The 18826-nt window shown below is 41.5% G+C and overlaps 1 protein-coding gene across 2 annotated transcripts in view; it reads right to left on the bottom strand.

Moving 5' to 3' along the window:
- Positions 1-18826, bottom strand: part of LOC144506951 (protein PALS1-like) — a 110663-nt gene that overhangs the window by 63962 nt on the left and 27875 nt on the right. The window contains exon 1 of one of the 2 annotated variants that reach the window (XM_078233381.1): positions 2920-3010. The exons of the other annotated variant lie outside the window; for it this stretch is intronic. The gene's annotated coding sequence lies outside the window, so the exon portion shown is untranslated. Of the gene's footprint in view, positions 1-2919; positions 3011-18826 lie in introns of those variants that run through there. 2 annotated transcript variants of the gene reach the window in all.

An 18826-nucleotide genomic window follows, 5' to 3' on the forward strand; every position in this document is an offset into this window, starting at 1 on the left:
GGTATTTAAAGACAGGCCTGCACCGAATCATCTGGGGAAGGGCAATGAGAGAAGATGATGAAGGTTTGCACAAATACACTAAGGTACTAATTTCCTTACAACACTTAGGAATTAAAGTATAAAACTTCCATGCAAGATCAAAACTGAAATCTATTGTCCATAAACATCCAACTTCCTAATCAATTCCTACAGATGTTGATTCGCTGGAGTATGAATTAATGGACAACAGTTACCTCAGACTTGTTACCCAAGCTGTCAGTTTTCACAGTAAAGCTTAGATAGATAACCAAACCATTTGGATCTTGCTGCATCGCAGCAATGACTCTCGCACATGCGCTTCCCAAGGGGGGTCACTAAACAATCCCTTGGCTGGTTTCCCTCTCCTAACTCAGGTTGAAGTAGCCATTGAACCTGAAGGTTCCTGGTTCGGTGGTTTGACTTTACAAACTCAGACATCCACAGAATTTGGTCAGTAAACGAACCAGCAACCAAGTATTTCAAACACTCAACTAGAAAATTATACTGAAACATGAATGAAAACAGTTGATGCCAGTCAATAAAATCCATTGTGTCCAACCAGCTTCGACAAAGTGTTCATTCAGAATGTACAGAAAAACAGGATAGTGAATAATTTCCCATTGTCACAATCAAAAGTGTCAACAGGACATTCAATATCATCTTTGTTGCAGAAATAAATGCAGTTAAATATGATGCTTCACGGAGCTTAATTGTTTTGTAAATAACACGATTTGTGTGTATTGTGGAAAAACAAATGACTTGCATGCCTTTCTTTTGCTCCTTTTCTTTACAAAGGGATACCAGTTCTGGGAAATGGAACACTTCCACACTGAAAGACTCAGCTTTAGCACCAAGCACTTGGGTTGCATGCAATATCCCTGTAGCTTAGCTTAACAATGAGCTCCTGGCTGCAATCATATTGACCCAAGGAGGTAAAACCAGTACTCCGTCTGCAATACAGAGCTGGTATGTTGACCCAAGACTAATTGATGTCCAAGTAAAGCAACAATGGAGCATTGTATATGAATGCCATAGTAGGAGCAACATTAACATTCTAAATTGTAATCTTAGGAATCTCACTTGGCTCAGCTTTCATGTCAGTGTAAGCCTGAGGTATCTAATAACTGATGCTCAAGTAGCAATATATTTGTACACTTAGTTCAAACTCAGGAAAGCACAATTATCATATCAGCATGACATCTCCCTTCCCCACTCCAGTAATCGCTAGAGATTGAGTTAGACGCCTCTCCCAATTTGGTGTTCAATTAGGGGAAATTTTGCACTAAGGTCCACTCCATCACCCAAATACAGAACCACAAAATCTTTACAGTGCAGGAAACGGCCAATCGGCCCATCAAGTCTGTACAGTTTAAAGTTTATTAGTGTCACAAGTAGGCTTTCATTAACACTGCAATGAAGTTATTGTGAAAATCCCCTAAATGCCACACTCCAGCACCTGTTTGAGTACACAGAGAGAGAATTTTAGCATGGTCAATGCACCTAATCAGCAAGTCTTTCAGACTGTGGGAGGGAACTGGAACACAGTTTCCTCCCACACAAACCCACGCAAACATGGGGAGAACGTGCAAACTCCGCACATTCAGCGACCCAAGCCGGGAATCGAATGCGGGTCCCTGGCACTGTTTTTGATTTGATTTATTATTGTCACATGTATTAGCATACAATGAAAAGTATTGTTTCTTGCACGCTATACAGACACAGCATACCGTTCATAGAGAAGAAAAGGAGAGAGTGCAGAATGTGTTACAGTCATAGCTAGGGTGCAGAGAAAGATCAACTTAATGCAAGGTAAGTCCATTCAAAAGTCTGACAGCAGCAGGGAAGAAGCTGTTCTTGAGTCGGTTGGTATGTGACCTCAGACTTTTGTATCTTTTGCCCGACAGAAGGTGGTAGAAGAGAGAATGTCCGGTGAGTGCTAACCACTGTGCCACCGTGCCAATCTAACCTCATGGCTACAGTTCTATATCCCTGGAATCATTCTTGTGAATCTCCTCTGCACTCTCTCCAATACCATCACATCCTTTCTCAAGTATGGCACCCAGAACTGGATGCAGTACTCTAGATGTGGCCTAACTAGTATCTTACACAAGTTCAACATAATCTCCTTACTTTTGTACTCGATGCCCCTATTAATAAAGTCTAAGATACTGTATGGTTTATTAACTACTCTCTCAACATGCCCTGCGATCTTCAATGACTTATGTAGATATACACCGAGGTCCCTCTGTTCCTGTACCATCTTTAGAGTTTCTCCCTTTATTACAAACTGTCTCTCCCTATTCTTCCTGCCAAAATAGATCACCTCACACTTCTCTGCATTGAACGTCATCTGCCACCTGTCTGCCCAATCCATCAAACATGTCTATGTGATTCAAAAATGATCATTTATCACTACTCTCTGTTCCGTCACTCAGCCAATTTCTCATCTAAGTGCTGACTTTCCCGCCTATTCCATGAGTTGGAATTTTGCTCCCAGGTGCATAGTGTGGCACTGTATTAAATGCCTTTTGAAAATTCATATACACCACAACAGCATTGCCCTATTCAAACTTCTCTGCTGCCTCCTCAAGAAACACCAGCAATCTCATTGAACATGATGTTCCCTTAATTAATCCATGCTGCTTTTCCTTAATTAACTTGCATTTGTGCAAGTGCCAGTTGATTTTGTCCCAAATTATAGTTTCCAGAAAGTTCCCAACCACTGAAGTCAAACTGACAGGTCTGCAGTTCCCAGCTTTACCCTTGCATCCCTTTTTAAACAAGGATGTAACATTCCCAATTTTTCAGCCCTCTGGCTGTGACTAATGAAGACTGTAAGATTGTCACTAGTGCCTCTGCAATTTCCACTCTCTTTCCTCAGTACATTTTGATGCATCTCACCTGGTCCTGATAGCCTAACATCTCCTCCTTCTCAATTGTAAATTCTTTCAGCATGCCAGTTTCCTCCTCTCTCACCTTGGCCAGGTTAGCATCTTCTTCCTTTGTAAAGAAAGATGCAGAGTATTCGCTTAATAGCGCCACTATTTCTCTTGTCTCCATGTGCAAGTCCCTTAAAGGCCCACTCTTTCTTTTACCGCCCTTTTATTATATGAATCATAGAATCCTGCAGTGCAGGAGGCCATTTGCCCATCAAGTCTGCACTGACCACAAACCCACCCAGGCCCTATCCCCTTAACCCCATCTAGTTCCCCTGCTGGTCCCCCTAAAACTCAGGGGCAATTTTGCAAGGCCAATCAACCTAACCTGCACATCTTTGGACCGTGGGAGGAAACCGGAGCACCCAGAGGAAAACTGCGCAGACACGGGGAGAATGTGCAAACTCCACACAGACAGTGACCCAAGGCCGGAATTGAACCCGGGTCCCTGGCGCTGTGAGGCAGCAGTGCTAACCACTGTGCTACCATGCTGCCCTATATGCTTATAGAAGATCTTGGGATTCCCTTTTATGTTTGCTGCCAGTCTCTTTACATGCTCTTGCCTTGTTTTTCACTTCCCCTCTGCTCCTCATATATTCAGCCTGATTCTCCATTGTATTTTCTGTCACACATGCACTTCTTCCTTTTCATCTTCAATTCTTTCATCATCCAGAACTCTCTGGGTTTATTTGTCTTACCTTTCCCTTTCAAGGGAATATATCTTTTCATTGCCTGCAATACATTTTCTTTGAAGGTGGCCCATTGTCCAGTTTGTTTGATTCCAACTCACTTGACTCCGATATGTTCTCATCCAATCGAAGTTGGTTTTCCCCTGGTGAGCTATCCCTGCTCTGTATTGTTCCCTTTCTTTTCCATGGCCAACCTAAACCTTATGATACAATGGTCCCCTAAATGTTTTCCCACTGATATTTGATCTACTTGGGCCAACTCATTTCCCAGAACCAGGTCCAATGGTGTCTGCCCTCTTGTTGGACTGGAAACGTACTGCTGCAGAAAATTATCTTTAACACATTTCAGGAACTCATATCCCTCCACTACTTCACAGTGCCAGGGACAGGGACCTGGATTCGATTCCCAGCTCGGGTCACTGTCTGCATGGAGTTTGCACATTCTCCCCATGTGTGCGTGGGTTTCCTCCGGGTGATCCAGTTTCCTCCCTCAGTCCGAAAGACATGCTGGTTACGTGCATTGGCCATGCTAAATTCTCACTGTACCTGAACAAGCGCTGGAGTGAGGCGACTCAGGGATTTTGACAGTAACTTCATTGCAGTATTAATGTAAGCCTACTTGTGACTAATAAATAAACTTTACTTTTACTTTAACTCTGCAATATTCTTATCCCAGTCTATATTTGGATAATTGATTTATTGTCACATGTATTGGGATACAATGAAAAGTATTGTTTCTTGCATGCAATACAGACAAAACATACCGTTCATAGAGTACATAGGGGAGAAGGAAAGGAAAGGGTGCAGAATGTAGTGTTACATTCATAGCTAGGGTGTAGAGAAAAATTAACTTAATATAAGGTAGGTCCATTCAAAAGTCTGATGGTTGCAGGGAAGAAGCGGTTCTTGAGTCCAGCATTATAATTACTCCATAATTCTTACACCTCTCTAATTTCTTTGCAAATGTGTTTCTCTACATCCTTTCCACTAATTAGACCATGAGAAATTGGGAACAGGAGTAGGCTATTCAGCCATTTGAGCCTGACCCACCATTTAATAAGATCATGGCTGATCTAACATTCGCTAAGTTGGTGATCTATATACTACACCGATCAGTATTACTACACCTGTGACATTCTTTGTACCATCTTCGCTCTCCAATACAGTAATGCCATCTGTATTCAATGCTGCCACTCCACCACCCCCATTCTCTTCCTATCCTATCTCTCCTAACACTGTCAGTCCATGGAATATTTAATGCCCAGTCCTACCCTTCTTTGAGCCAGGTCTCTGTTACAGCAATATCAAAATTCCATTTGGCAGCCTGCGCTTCACCAATTCACCAATCTTATTAACCACGCTCTATGCATTCACACACATGCACACAAATGCTGATTTAGACTTTTTACTTTTCCCCCTTACTCTGACCCCATCTAATGATCTACTCTAATTCTATCAAATTCTTCAACTATTCTATTTACCTCGATATTCTCTTATCAGTTAATTCCCATTGCCAGTTATTCTCTTCTCCACTCTGAATTTCCCCTCAGGTTTTCAACCTTTCCAAACTACTTTAAACCCTCCCCATCAGCATTAGCAAACCACTCCGCAAGGGGTTTAGTCCCAGACCCGTTAAGATGCAACCCGTTCTCATTGTATAGGTCCTTCCTGCCCCAGAACCGGACCCAATGCCTCCAAAATCTAAAGCCCTCCCCCGATGCCATTTCTCCAGCCACACGTTAAACTGATCAACTTTCCTATTCTTATGCTCATTAGCATATGGCACTGGGAGAAATCCAGAGATTATTGCTCTTTAAGTCCTGCTTTTTAATTTCTTTCCTAACTCGCTAAAATCTGCTTTCAGAACTTTATCCCTTTTTCTACTTATGTCATTAGCCCCAGTGTGGACCACAACCCCTGGTGGTTCACCCTCACCCAAAAGAATGCCCTGCAGCCATTCTGTGATATCCTTGACACTGGCATCAGAGAGACAATATGCCATCCTGCAGTCATGACTACAGAAATGCTAGTGTGCTCCTCTAACTATGGAATCCTTTATCACTATAGCACTTCCACTCTCTCTCCTCCCCTCCTGTACAGCTGAGCCACCCATGGTGCCCTGAATTTGACTCTTGCTGCAGTGCCCTGAGGAACCATCTCGCTCACCAGTTTTGAAAACAGAAAAGTGGTTAGAGAGCGAGATAGGCTGAGGGGATTCCTGCACTACCTGCCCGTTTCTCTGAGATACTCTGACAATCACCCATTCCTTCTCTGCCTGTGTACTTCTTAACTGCAGTGTGACCACCGCTCTGAACGTGCTAGCCACATAATCCTCAACCTTGCCTTTTTTATATAGGATAAAGTATACAACGAGCAGTCAGCTTTCAGAATTTTCACTTCATCAGACTGGGCTGCATTGAAATTTTGCATTGCTTAACAGTCAAGTATTAATTTACTCCTGTTAAATTTACCAATAAATTCTCTTGTACAAATAGGCTTTTTCAAAATGTGAGTGAAGACTGAGTGAGTGACAGAAAGAAAACAAGCATTGTGTTTAATGCTTCACCCAGCATTTCTGCTGCAATTGAAAACTGGGTTGGTGATGGCAATAGTTTTGGCAACACGTCTCTATTATTTCTAATCTAACATTTTTTGCAGCTTTCTCCGATTTAACTCACAGAAGATCAATAGCTCAATGTAAGAAATTCTAAGCAAAACCAGCTAAATTTCTTATATTTTACAAGCAATGGCACGGTAGCACAGTGGTTAGCACTGCTGCCTCTCAGCGCCAGGGACCCGGGTTCGATTCCCGGCTTGTCTGTGTGGAGTTTGCACGTTCTCCCCGTGTCTGCGTGGGTTTCCTCTGGGTTCTCCGGTTTCCTCCCACAGTCTGAAAGACGTGCTGGTTAGGTCCATTGACCCGAACAGGCGCCGGACTGTGGCAACTAGGGGAATTTTCACTTCATTGCAGTGTTAGTGTAAGCCTTACTTGTGACTAATAAATAAACTTTAGCTTTACTTTAAATGGTAAATTGGTTTGCAATTTCAGAGAACTTGGTCATGCAGGAGTATAACAAACTTTTGAGATTGTTTTTAAATTTACTGAAACAATAATATATTACTGACATTAAATCATGATTTCAATGTTTGTACGTAACATATTCCCAGTATTTAAATTTTTTTTCAAAGCCAGCTGCTGTTCTCACCCCAACGGTGGGTGGTTAAATGTGATACTAAGCCTATAAAGATCATATATCCCAGTTTGACCCCTGATCTGAACTGATGCATCTGAAAGAGTATGACAATTTCCCTCGGGGAGTTGAGGCAGGGCAAAAGGAAAATGATTTCTAGATTGTGTGCAATTGTAAGGCAACAACTAGATTCTGTTCAAATGGAATGCTGAACACAAATGAATAGTCTGTGTTCATTTATTAGACAACTGAGTATAAATTTAAAAACATACAGAAAATCACTTTTGTATTTACAACAAATGCTTGCAACTGTGGCTTAATTTAATTTATTTCTTGAAGATTTTTTATCGTGAATCATAGAATTGTTACGGCACAGAAGGAGGCCAATTGGCCCATTGTATGTGTACCAGCTCTCCCAACAAACATCATGACTTAAAAGCAAAATATCACGGATGCTGGAATCCGAAAGAAAAACAGATTTGGTTCTATTCTCTCTCCACAGATGTGGTCTGACCTGCTGAGATTTTCCAGCATTTTCTAATTTTGTGTTAAACATCATGCCGTTCCCCTGCCTTTTCCCTATATCCCTGCACATTGTTTTTGTTCAAATAATCATCAAATGCCCCCTTGAATGTCTCGATTGAACCTGCCTCTATCGTATTTCCAGGTAGTGCATTCCAGACCTGAACCACTGTGTGTGAAAAAGCTGTTTCTCACATCAAACTGGTGCTGATTAAAAATCTGTGTGTAGCGCTCATAAACGTCCTTTCATTGCAAACATGCAAATTACTTAACATATTCAATCCAGCAACAAGCATCAGATCCTCATTTCTATTAAAATGTCTGAATCAAAAACAAATTAAAATACATTTATGACTCGGAAGCTGTATTCTAGTGACATGAAACTGAACACTTGTTTCATATGTCCAACTACTCGCATACCACTGGGCAGAAGTAAACTGGAATACTCACACTGCGACAAATACTTCCCAAAATAGTGTGATTGATGTTGTGTGGAACCTTTCATTCAAACATTGCTAAGTAACATTATTGCTCTTAAGACTGAATTGTAGTGAAGAATGAAAATGAGAGAGAAACCTGGACTTGATTATGCAACTATATAGGGGCGGCACAGTGGTTAGCATTGCTGCCTCACAGCACCAGGGGCCAGGGTTCGATTCCCGGCTTGGGTCATTGCCTGTGCAGAGTCTGCACCTTCTCCCAGTGTCTGTTTGAGTTTCCTCCGGGTGCTCCAGTTTCCTCCCACAATCCAATAGAAGTGTTGGTTAGGTGCATTGGCCATGCTAAATTCTCCCTCAGTGTACCCGAGTAGGTGCTGGAGTGTGGCGACTAGGGGATTTTCACAGTGGGTCATCGCAGTGTTAATGTAAGCCTACTTGTGACAGTAATAAATAAACAAACTTCTGGCTTACTTGACTAAACTATATGACTCTGATACCTATTTTTCCCCATTTATACTAATCGGTTCAAAAGAGATGAGTGGAGGAGAAGGCAATCCTGGGAATGGATCCAAATGAAAATTCATACTTACTTTACAGAAATCATTCATATACAAAAAAATGAAGGTTAAAATAACAATTTTCATATTTATGTTTTGTGAATAGCCAGGCATAATCTACAGATCCAATTTGCCGTATGTAACACTCGAGTCTGAGTTCATTAAAAGTCCTATTGCCCCAAACCTTCACCCTATCGCCATCCTTTAAAGCTTTCTTTGCAATTTCAACAATTTATGATAACTCTACCCTTAAGGAAGCACCTTTTCCTGACCACCCTCAAGGGAGATTGGTGGATGAGTGCATGTGTAAAATGATAAAGAGTTTCATCCAATTAGTCTGGACAGGATTGAAACACATATATATAGTGAAAGTATACTCTTGTAAGCCCCACTCTATCACTCCCATGCAAGTAGTTTTACTTGTATCTTCAAGGTAACACCAGCATATGCCAAATGCTCAGAATTTTTTGCCGAACCGCAAAGTAAACTATTTTGGGTTTTAAGAAAAGGAGGTTTTTCAACAATTTGAACGCGGTGCTTATGCATTTGAGTGAACTATTTGTCTCCAAAAACAAGAATCATATGGCAACTCTGGAAATGATTAGAAAATTTGAAGTGCAGATCAAAATATAGAACCAGGAATACTGAGATTGCATTTCGGGTTTTGGATTTTTCGGAGGAAAGACATGCATAAAAATTTCAAAACTAATCTTCGAAATAATGTGCATAACTTCCCCACAAAGTACAATGATTTAATACTGAATTGGCACGGTGTAGTTTTTTTTTGTTTTTGCATTACAGGTCACAAATATTTCCAACAGAAATGTTTCCTGAAATAATGCCTTCTTCAGAAGCATGGCAAAGATGAAATAGTTTTCCTTCTGCGTCACAGTAGATCCAATAACACCTTGAACTTAAATGAACCCATCTGCCTCCTCAACTTAGTTCTACAAGCAGAAACCTTTGAAAATGAGCTGACATATTTTGCAGTAACAATCGCGAACTGTGAATCCAGTTTCACTAAAATGAAAGGGTCAGAAATTTCTCTATGCCGTCAGAGGTGTGTATTTCCCCAATCCAAAATTAAACTTTGATTAATACTTTCCCATGAATAGATGTTTGTTTCTAATGGGGAGAAAGAGTATCTGGTGTAGCCCATGGCTAAATGAAAATACTTCATAAATGTTTCTTAATGTAAAATGCAGACACCACTTCTGCACAAACTGTTCAAAAATTACAAAGGTATTCCTTGGAAAAAAAATAACATGGCTTTATATTACTCTTCAAAACCAACCAAAGGGAAAATCTGCAGACTCTAAACCTATATACTCTTGAGGAACAGTTAGTTCAATGAACAATTTCAATACATCAACTGCCCATTGAAAAAAAATGGCACTATTTTACAAGGCATATACAGACTAAATGTTGCTCAAGTCAGAGCATTTACATGACAAATTTACAGTCCAAGATAATTTTGACTGCACACTGACACTAAACCAGTGTCATATAAAGTTTATTTTTTAAAGTTTATTAGTACAAGTAGGTTTACATTAAAACTAATGAAGTTACTGTGAAAATCCCCTAGTAGCCACACTCCAGCACTTGTTCGGGTACACAGAGAGAATTTAGCATGGCCAATGCACCTAACCTGCACGGCTTTCAGACTGTGGGGAGAAACCTGAGCACCCGGAGGAAACACACACAGACACGGGGAGAATGTGCATACTCCGCACAGACAGTGACCCAAGCCGGGAATCGAACCCGGGTCCCTCGCACTGTGAGGCAGCAGTGGCAACCGCTGTGCCACTATGCCACCCCATGTTAGGTATTCAAGTTTTAACCGACTCTGAAACAAAGTTGAGACCTCAATCCAGGGAGCACTGATGCCATCGATACTGGTATAAATATACTCATTGTCTGAACTAAGTGTCTTCACTTTGCACTTCCTAATGCTTTATGCAGCATCTTGCAAATTAAAAATAAATTGGTGAGGAGAAAGAAGGGGAACAAAAATGGAATAAGTATAAAAGATAGCTAAATTTGCCACAATTCCATGTTGGACATCTTGCAGCCACTGTTCAAAGATTGGCAGCTCGGGGAGGGTCAATTCTAGTTAGGCAGCATCTCAGTTTAAGTGCCTGCATGGGAACTGTTCCCCTGACACTCGTGTGCAAACCTCCCTTCCCAATAATTAAACTTTAAAATTTCCATCAGGCATATCAACACTCTGACTTTATTAAGGTGAAGGAGACATAAGAATTCCTTAAGCACACTTTAAAATCAGGCCTCACAATGCAGTGCCAAGCATATGTTATGCTGTTAAACTGAATTTGAGAGTGACTACCTCCGCTCTGGAACCTCACACTTTATTATCTTTCAGTCAACTTGAGCCCTGCCCTGAAATGGAAACCATTTTGCAGCGATTTTGATTTGCAAGACACGGGCATCTTGGGCATTAGCTTCAGCTTAATTTACTCACATTTGGATTGAACATGACAACATTTAAAAGGCATTTGGACAGATACATGGATAGGAAAGGTTATGGGGATATGGGCCAAATGCAGGAAAATGGGGTTAGCATAGATTGGCATTTTGGTCGGCATGGACCAGTTTGGGCCAAAGGGCCTGTCTCCATGCCGTAGATTCTATGATTCACTTCAGTTGGTGTTTACTGACAGGAGCAAGTTTAACTAAAATCAAAGCCACAAATTCCCCATTTTCAAATGCTTGTTTCAGCCTCTTCCCCCGACTTCAGTAATAAACCACCATGTACACTTGCAGAGGGAGACATTTTTAGCTGCACTTCAGAAACTTTACACGTCGCGCCAAAAATGTATATTCATCAGTAATTTAATATCCAGAAAAAATAGGCGTACAAAAAATGGGCACCTATTCCAATACCCACCCCAATATGGCGCTGTTTAAATTAAGCTCACAAGTAAATCAAGAACATAAGATGAAGCTAAAAGCCTGCCCACTCCTGAAGTGTGACCACTTCAATAGAGAGATTACAGACTCACATAGTCCATCCAAATCACTCAGGACACTAAGTAGGCACTGTAATGCCTTAACTATGGAGAGCACTCCATTACGATTGAATTTTGAACAGTGCAAGTAGCAAGATTGCGGAAACACAATTACCTCAAGTTTTCCATGTTACACACCATCCTGACCTACACACTGACTACTGCCCTTTATCAAGTCAGAGTATAAATCCTAACAAGGCCATAGGTGGCATCAGCAGTTCAAGGAAAAGGCCCACCACCAGACTCTGAGAAATGAATGCAGGTTTGTCAGTGTTACCCACATCAAGATTTTTAATGTAAAAACTAGGGTTTATGAAATTGAAAGTAGACTTGTGACATGTTGGTAGATAGCAGGCAGAGTAGGAATAAATGGGTTCATTCTGAGTTGTCACCAGACTGACAAAGGATGCAAAGTTGTAAGGGCAAAATTTGGTGATAGCGTTAATGTTTGATACAACCCTGTTCTTGGATCACCTGCTCTGCAATTTATTTCCATAACCACACCCTTTTTAAAAAAAATTATAAGTAGTTTCAAAAGTTTTAAGTTTATTTATTAGCGTCACAAATAGGCTTACATTAACACTGCAATGAAGTTATTGTGAGAATCCCCTAGTTGCCACACTCTGGCACATGTTTGGGTATACTGAGGGAGAATTTAGCATGGCCAACTGAAATAACTAGCACATCTTTCGGACTGTGGGTGAAAACTGGAGCACCCAGAGGAAACCCATGCAGACATGGGGAGAACGTGCAGACTCCACACAGACAGTGACCCAAGCTGGGAATTGAGCCAGGGTCCCTGGCGCTGTGAGGCAGCAGTGCTAACCACTGTGCCGCCCACAAGAGGAAATTACTGAGTCCTGGAGAAAAAAGGATGGCGCACGTTTGGAAAAAGATTCCAATGTCTGATCCTCTAATGATTTTACTTTAACTGTATTCAGCAAATGCACTCAACTATCAGAATCATGAGTTTCAAAATGGTTCAAATATCTTCCATAGCCATTGTAAAAACCAGGAATACTTTTTAAGTTACAGGAAAATTCCCCGAGAGCAACGTTGGCAGCACCACAATGAAGTAAATTAGTTGCTGTTATTGACAATACCCCTGCAAACCACCACCTGTTTGATTTGATTTGTCATGTATTAATAGAGTGAAAGGTATTGTTTCTTGCATGCTGTACAGAGAAAGCATACCATTCATAGAGAAGGAAACAAGAGTGTGCAGAATGTAATGTTACAATCATAGCTAGGGTGTAGAGAAAGATCACCTTAGTGCGAGGTAGGTCCATTCAATAGTCTGATAGTAGCAGGGAAGAAACTGTTCTCGAGTCGGTTGATACATGACCTCAAATTTTTGTATCTTTTTCCCAACGAAAGAAGGTGGAAGAGAGAATGTCCGGGGTGCATGGGGTCCTTGATTATGCTGGCTGCTTTTCTGAGGCAGCAGGAAGTGTAGACAGAGTCAATGGATGGGAGGCTGGTTTGCATGATGGACTGGGCTACATTCACGACCTTTTGCAGTTTCTTGCAATCTTGGGCAGAGCAGGAGCCATACCAAGCTGTGATACAACCAGAAAGAATGCTTTCTATGGTGCATCTGTAAAAGTTGGCAAGAGTCGTAGCTGACATGCCTTAGTCTTCTGAGAAAGTAGAGGCATTGGTGGGCTTTCTTAACTATAGTGTCGGCATGGGGGGACCAGGACAGGTTGTTGGTGATCTGGACACCTAAAAATTTGAAGCTCTCAACCCTTTCTACTTGGTCCCCGTTGATGTAGACAGGGGCATGTTCTCCACTACTCTTCCTGAAGTCGATGACAATCTCCTTCGTTTTGTTGACATTGAGAGAGAGATTATTGTTGCCGCACCAGTTCACCAGATTCTCTATCTCATTCCTGTACTCTGTCTCGTCATTGTTTGAGATCCGACCCACTACGGTGGTGTCATCAGCAAACTTGAAACTTGTTGGTTTACTTAGCATGACTGGAGGCATTCCAAAGTGAAACTTCCGTATTTTCAACTAAGCAGTTCATTCACTTGTACAGACCTGCCATCATAGTTTAAGTTTATTTTTTATTATTGCCACAAGTCAGCTTACATCCCAAACTGCAATGTTTTCCATTTAGTCCTAACCATTGCGCAATCCTGTCTACGATATAAACAGGCAGACTGTCGAACACCGAATCCTAGCAAGAATTGCAGAACCCCTTTGTAGAAATGAAAGACCAAATGCAAAACTTTGGTTCTTCACCATACATTCAATTTTATTAGGGTCCAAAAATATTTCCCTCAACAAGGGAAGGAATCATTGTAATCCCTATTTCTATTCTCGAAAACCCTGCAAATAACAGCTTCAAAACTGGATTGAAGTATACAAGATATTCTTCAGCAAGCAGAAGCTGATGCCTGAAGTGCTGACTTGCCATGTACAGTTCAATTTTGTCCTTTATAAAGTTACTTTTTATCTCTATACCTGACAACTGAGCCCCTTCAAACTCGATCACAAAACTTTGTACTAATCTGGTGCATGACCGATGAGAAATAGTCCTGTCACAACAGCACGTTTCCTATTACTAACTTGAAACAGAAATATCATGATGTACCAATCTGGACCTGTCAAAAACTATTTTTGGTCTTTCAGCATTCCAACATGTGTCAGCAAAGCGTCCCAAGTTCTGGGTGCCTGGACATTTGAAGCTAAAATGAACAGGATTAGAGCTGGAAGAGGGACTCAGGGGCTTCTGCCTGTGTCACCAAGCCCCATTTCCCCATGACCCCTGTGCTCACTGACCTGCACTGGCTCCCAGTCAAGGAATTCTTAGAAATCTTAGAAACCCTACAGCACAGAAAGAGGCCATTCGGCCCATCGAGTCTGCACCAACCACAATCCCACCCAACCCTACCCCCATATCGCTGCATATTTACCCTCTAACCTACACATCCCAGGACACTAAGGGCAATTTTAGCATGGCCAATCAACCTAACCCGCACATCTTTAGACTGTGGGAGGAAACCGGAGCACCCGGAGGAAACCCACGCAGACACAAGGAGAATGTGCAAAATCCACACAGACAGCGACCCAAGCCGGGAATCGAACTCAGGTCCCTGGAGCTGTGAAGCAGCAGTGCTAACCACTGTGCTACCGTGCCGCCCTATTCTGGTCACCACATTACCAGGAGGATGTGGATGCTTTGGAGGGGGTACAGAAGAGGTTTACCAGGACGTTGCCTGGTCTAGAGGAAATTAGCTATGAGGAGAGGTTGGATAAACTTGGTTTGTTCTCACTGGAACGACGGAGGTTGAGGGGTGACCTGATAGAGGTTTACAAGATTATGAGTGGCCTGGACAGAGTGGATAGTCAGATGCTCTTTCCTCGGGTAGAAAAGTCAAGTACTGAGGGACATAGGTTTAAGGTGCATGGGGAAAAGTTCAGTGGAGATGTGCTAGGCAAGTTTTTTTTTTACACAGAGGGTGATGAATGTCTAGAACACGTTACCCGGGGAGGAGGTGAGAGCAGATACAATAGTGGCATTTAAGGGGCAACTAGACGAATACATGAATAGGCTGGGAATGGAAGGATACGGACTCTAAGTGCATACGGTTTTAGTTTAGGCAGGCAGCATGATCAGCGCAGACTTGGAGGGCCAAAGGGCCTGTTCCTGTGCTGTACTTTTCTTTGTTCCTTAACATTGTGATTTGAAATGCTCATCTAGCTTTTCAAGTTTCTCAATGGCCTCACTCTTTCCTATCTCTATAACCTCCTCCAGTACCACAACTCTGAGATATCTATACTAACCTAATTCTGGCATCTTCAACATTTTCAATTTTAATCGGCCCACCACTGAAGGCCTTCATTCAGCTGCCTGGGTCCTTATTTCTGGAATTCTATCCCTGCGCCATTGTTTCTCTCATTCTTCCTTTAAGACGCTTCTGGTCAAGTATCAAAGTTCTGCCACAATCAAACTTAAAGGATATATTTACATTATTGCTATTATATTCTGGGAGAAAAAAATAATTTGAAAGTAAAATGGTTTTGCAGGCAATTTAAATCCCTCATCATGAAAGGCAAGTTATAATCAATTAAACAGAACTTGAATTCTGGCTAAGATTTAATTTATCATTGTCTCATTGACATTGAAATAGTAAGTCTTGGATTAGGTTTTAATATGAAACGGTAATCCAGCTGCAATTTTAACCATGAAATCACAGTGCAGTAACCATATGGTGTTCTATTCAAGTAATCAGAGTAACTGTTAAGACACATTTGCTAACCGTTTCCATGAAAACATACAGAATGATAGCTAGGATTAAACAAAACAAGGAAATGAACCTTTACACAAAATACTGGTTCTAAAGCATTACCAATGCAGTGATTCACACCTACTTTTGCATTATTACAATTTCGAATCGTTTACATACCTGACATGTTTGTGGCGAAGTGAAATAACAAATATTGCAAATGCAGCATGATGGAGTTTTACATTTACTTTCCCTCAAGCTCATTCCTTTTACTAAAATCACCTCTGTGCAGCGCTGACAAAAGCACCCATTCAGAAACAGATAAAAAGTTTCAACCCATTACGTTCTTTTGTTTTAAATACAATCAACGTGAAGAATTAATTCGACCATATTACAATGTTCTTCTGTAAGGGGGAAACTAATTAGACCAGCAGCAGTTCAACAAGACAAAGTTACCTTTTATAAAAGGATACTTGCCAAGTAACTGAATTGCAGCTTGCTGACGAGTTGGCCAAGATTTATAACAAATAATTCTGGTGCATTCCAACTCTGTCCTGACCAATATAAGTAGTGAAATAGGCTGACTCTGGATTGAAATGCAAATTGCATTTAGTTGGATGCTATTAATGGGTAGAAAAACATTTTATTAGCTTCAATTCTCCCACTCGCTGTGCCAAAAAAGATGCAATGCCTGTGCATGGAAATGTATAAAAGAATCAACATTTAAAACGGTGTTTAGCTTTGGGTTCTCATGTTGGTTCAGCAGGCTTATCAGCAAGAGGTGAAGAGCTACAAAGATCAGAGGCCCCAGGTTTGCTGTTCCGTCAATGCTGAGTGAGTTGATCTCAATTAAAGCAGTAGAGGTTGAAGCAGTGATGGATAGCCTAGGCTAGTACGTGGGCCACGTGAATGGCCCTCCATCTCAGTGGGCCGCAAGGATGAGATCAGCAATGTGCACTAACCATGACCCCATGAATAGGACTAAATACATTCAAATACACACTGAAAATGCTGAATCATTCATATATTAATAGAACTGTCATCAACTTCAAATGGGAAAAATATTTTGGCTTACTTTACATACATAATTTACTGTGCTTGTCAAAGCTAATACCAGCTATAACCAAATGTTATGTATTTCTTAATTACACATAGTTGTACTTTAGGTATTTATTTTTATTTATTCATTTGTATTTACCTTTATTTATTTTTATTGATAAACCCTACTGCTCCCGATAACTATGAAGAAAACTTTACATTTACCAATGAATTGCAAAAGTATTTAAAGATAAATGAGGACTTGGAAATGGTTAACAGCTTCAGGTATCTAGGTGCTCAGATCACCAACAATCTGTCCTGGTCCTTCCACACCGATGCTTATAGTTAAGAAAGTCCACCAAAGCTCCTGACAAGGTAGAGGCGAAGGGAGGCTACGACCCTCACCAATTTGCACTACAGAAAGCATCCTTTCTGGGTGTATCACAGCTTGGTATGGCTCCTGCGCTGACCAAGACCCGTAAGAAACTACAAAGGGTTGTGAATGTAGCCCAGTCCATCACTCAAACCAGCCTCTCATCCATTGACTCCATCTGCACTTCCTGCTGCCTCAGAAAAGCAGCCAGCATAATTAAGGACCCCACGCACCCCGGACATTCTCTCTACCACCTTCTTCCATCGGGAAAAAGATACAAAAGTCTGAGAACACATACCAACCAACTCAAGAGCAGCTTCTTCCCTGCTCTTTTCAATCGCCCTATCATATATTAAGCTGATCTTTCTCAACACCCTATCTGTAACTGCAAAACTATATTCTGCACCCTCTCCTTTCCTTCTCCCCTATATACTCTATGAATGGTATGTTTTGTCTGTATAGCGCACAAGAAACAATACTTTTCACTGTATCCCAATACATGTGACAATAATAAATCAAATCAAATCACTCCTTCCTCTGTCTGACTCTATCTCACTCTTTTTTTTATCTGCAGGCTCTGCTTTCGGCCTCACTCTTTCCCATGCCCTGTTATCTCCAGGCTTCGCTCTCATTCTTTTGCCCTCATGGCTCCACTCTTATTCTCGCTCTTTCTCGGCCTCCCTATCCTCCCCGCTCTGCTCTCACTCTCTACATTCACCCTCTCAAAATGCCTCACGGGCCTCAATCAGAACCTTGATGGGCTGGGGGTGGGAACAATCTGGTCGGGTTACCCATTCCAGATTGCCCATTGGAAGAATGTACTTACAACATGACATGCTTATTTAGGTCACTGCCAATGTAAATGTAGAGATAGGAATTTACAGTAGAAATATTAAGAGACAGAATCCTACTGTGCAGAAAGAGGCCATTCGGCCCATTGAGTCTGCACCAACCACAATCCCATCCAGGCCCTATCCACATATCCCTACATATTCACCCATTAACCCCTCTAACCTATGCATCCCGGGACACTAAGGGGCAATTTAGAATGGCCAATCAAACTAGCCCGCACATTTTTGGACTGAAAATGACAGAACATAGATCTTTGAAATGGGAAAGTGAATTACATCTGCATACTTTGGTTCAATTATTCTTCATCCTTTAAACTTGCTTCTAAAAATTACATTTGGTCTTGACCCCAAACACCACGGGAAATTGACTTGTAGTGGTGATAATGTTACAGATCACTCGGAATCACAGAGCTGCTTTGACAACATGCACTTCTACATGCACATTGCAGTCTGGAATTACGAATAGTGAGGACAGGGGCTGGGAAGCTACCCCCTGCACTGCAAAATCTCCCAACTGACTTGCAAATCATGTTATTTCTGTAGGAATGCAAATGGTCCCAGGGACATAATCACCAATGGGGAAGGAAATAGAAACTAATGTACTACTGACATATCTGACCTCTCTAGGCCAACTCTTGCTTCAACCTCATTGGCCTAGGGTTGCAGTGAATCCTCACAAAGGAATTTGAGCTATCAACCTCACTCTAATTGCCCTCTCCACTCTGTAACAGTTGTCTTTCACATCAGGGCTGCAACTCATGTCTCTTAATCTCCAACCTGTGACTTTAACCAGCTCCTCATATCAACAATTCCAGATCTCAGTCTTTCGCTCTTTCCATTAAGGCAGGTTCGTTCCCCACTGCTACAGATCCATCATTACCTTAAAGAGCTTGGAATAGCAGTGCAGTGGGGAGGGGGAACTGAGAATCAAAAAGGATTGATGGACAAT

Source organism: Mustelus asterias, chromosome 18, assembly GCF_964213995.1.
Source record: "Mustelus asterias chromosome 18, sMusAst1.hap1.1, whole genome shotgun sequence".
Lineage (NCBI taxonomy): Eukaryota > Metazoa > Chordata > Chondrichthyes > Carcharhiniformes > Triakidae > Mustelus > Mustelus asterias.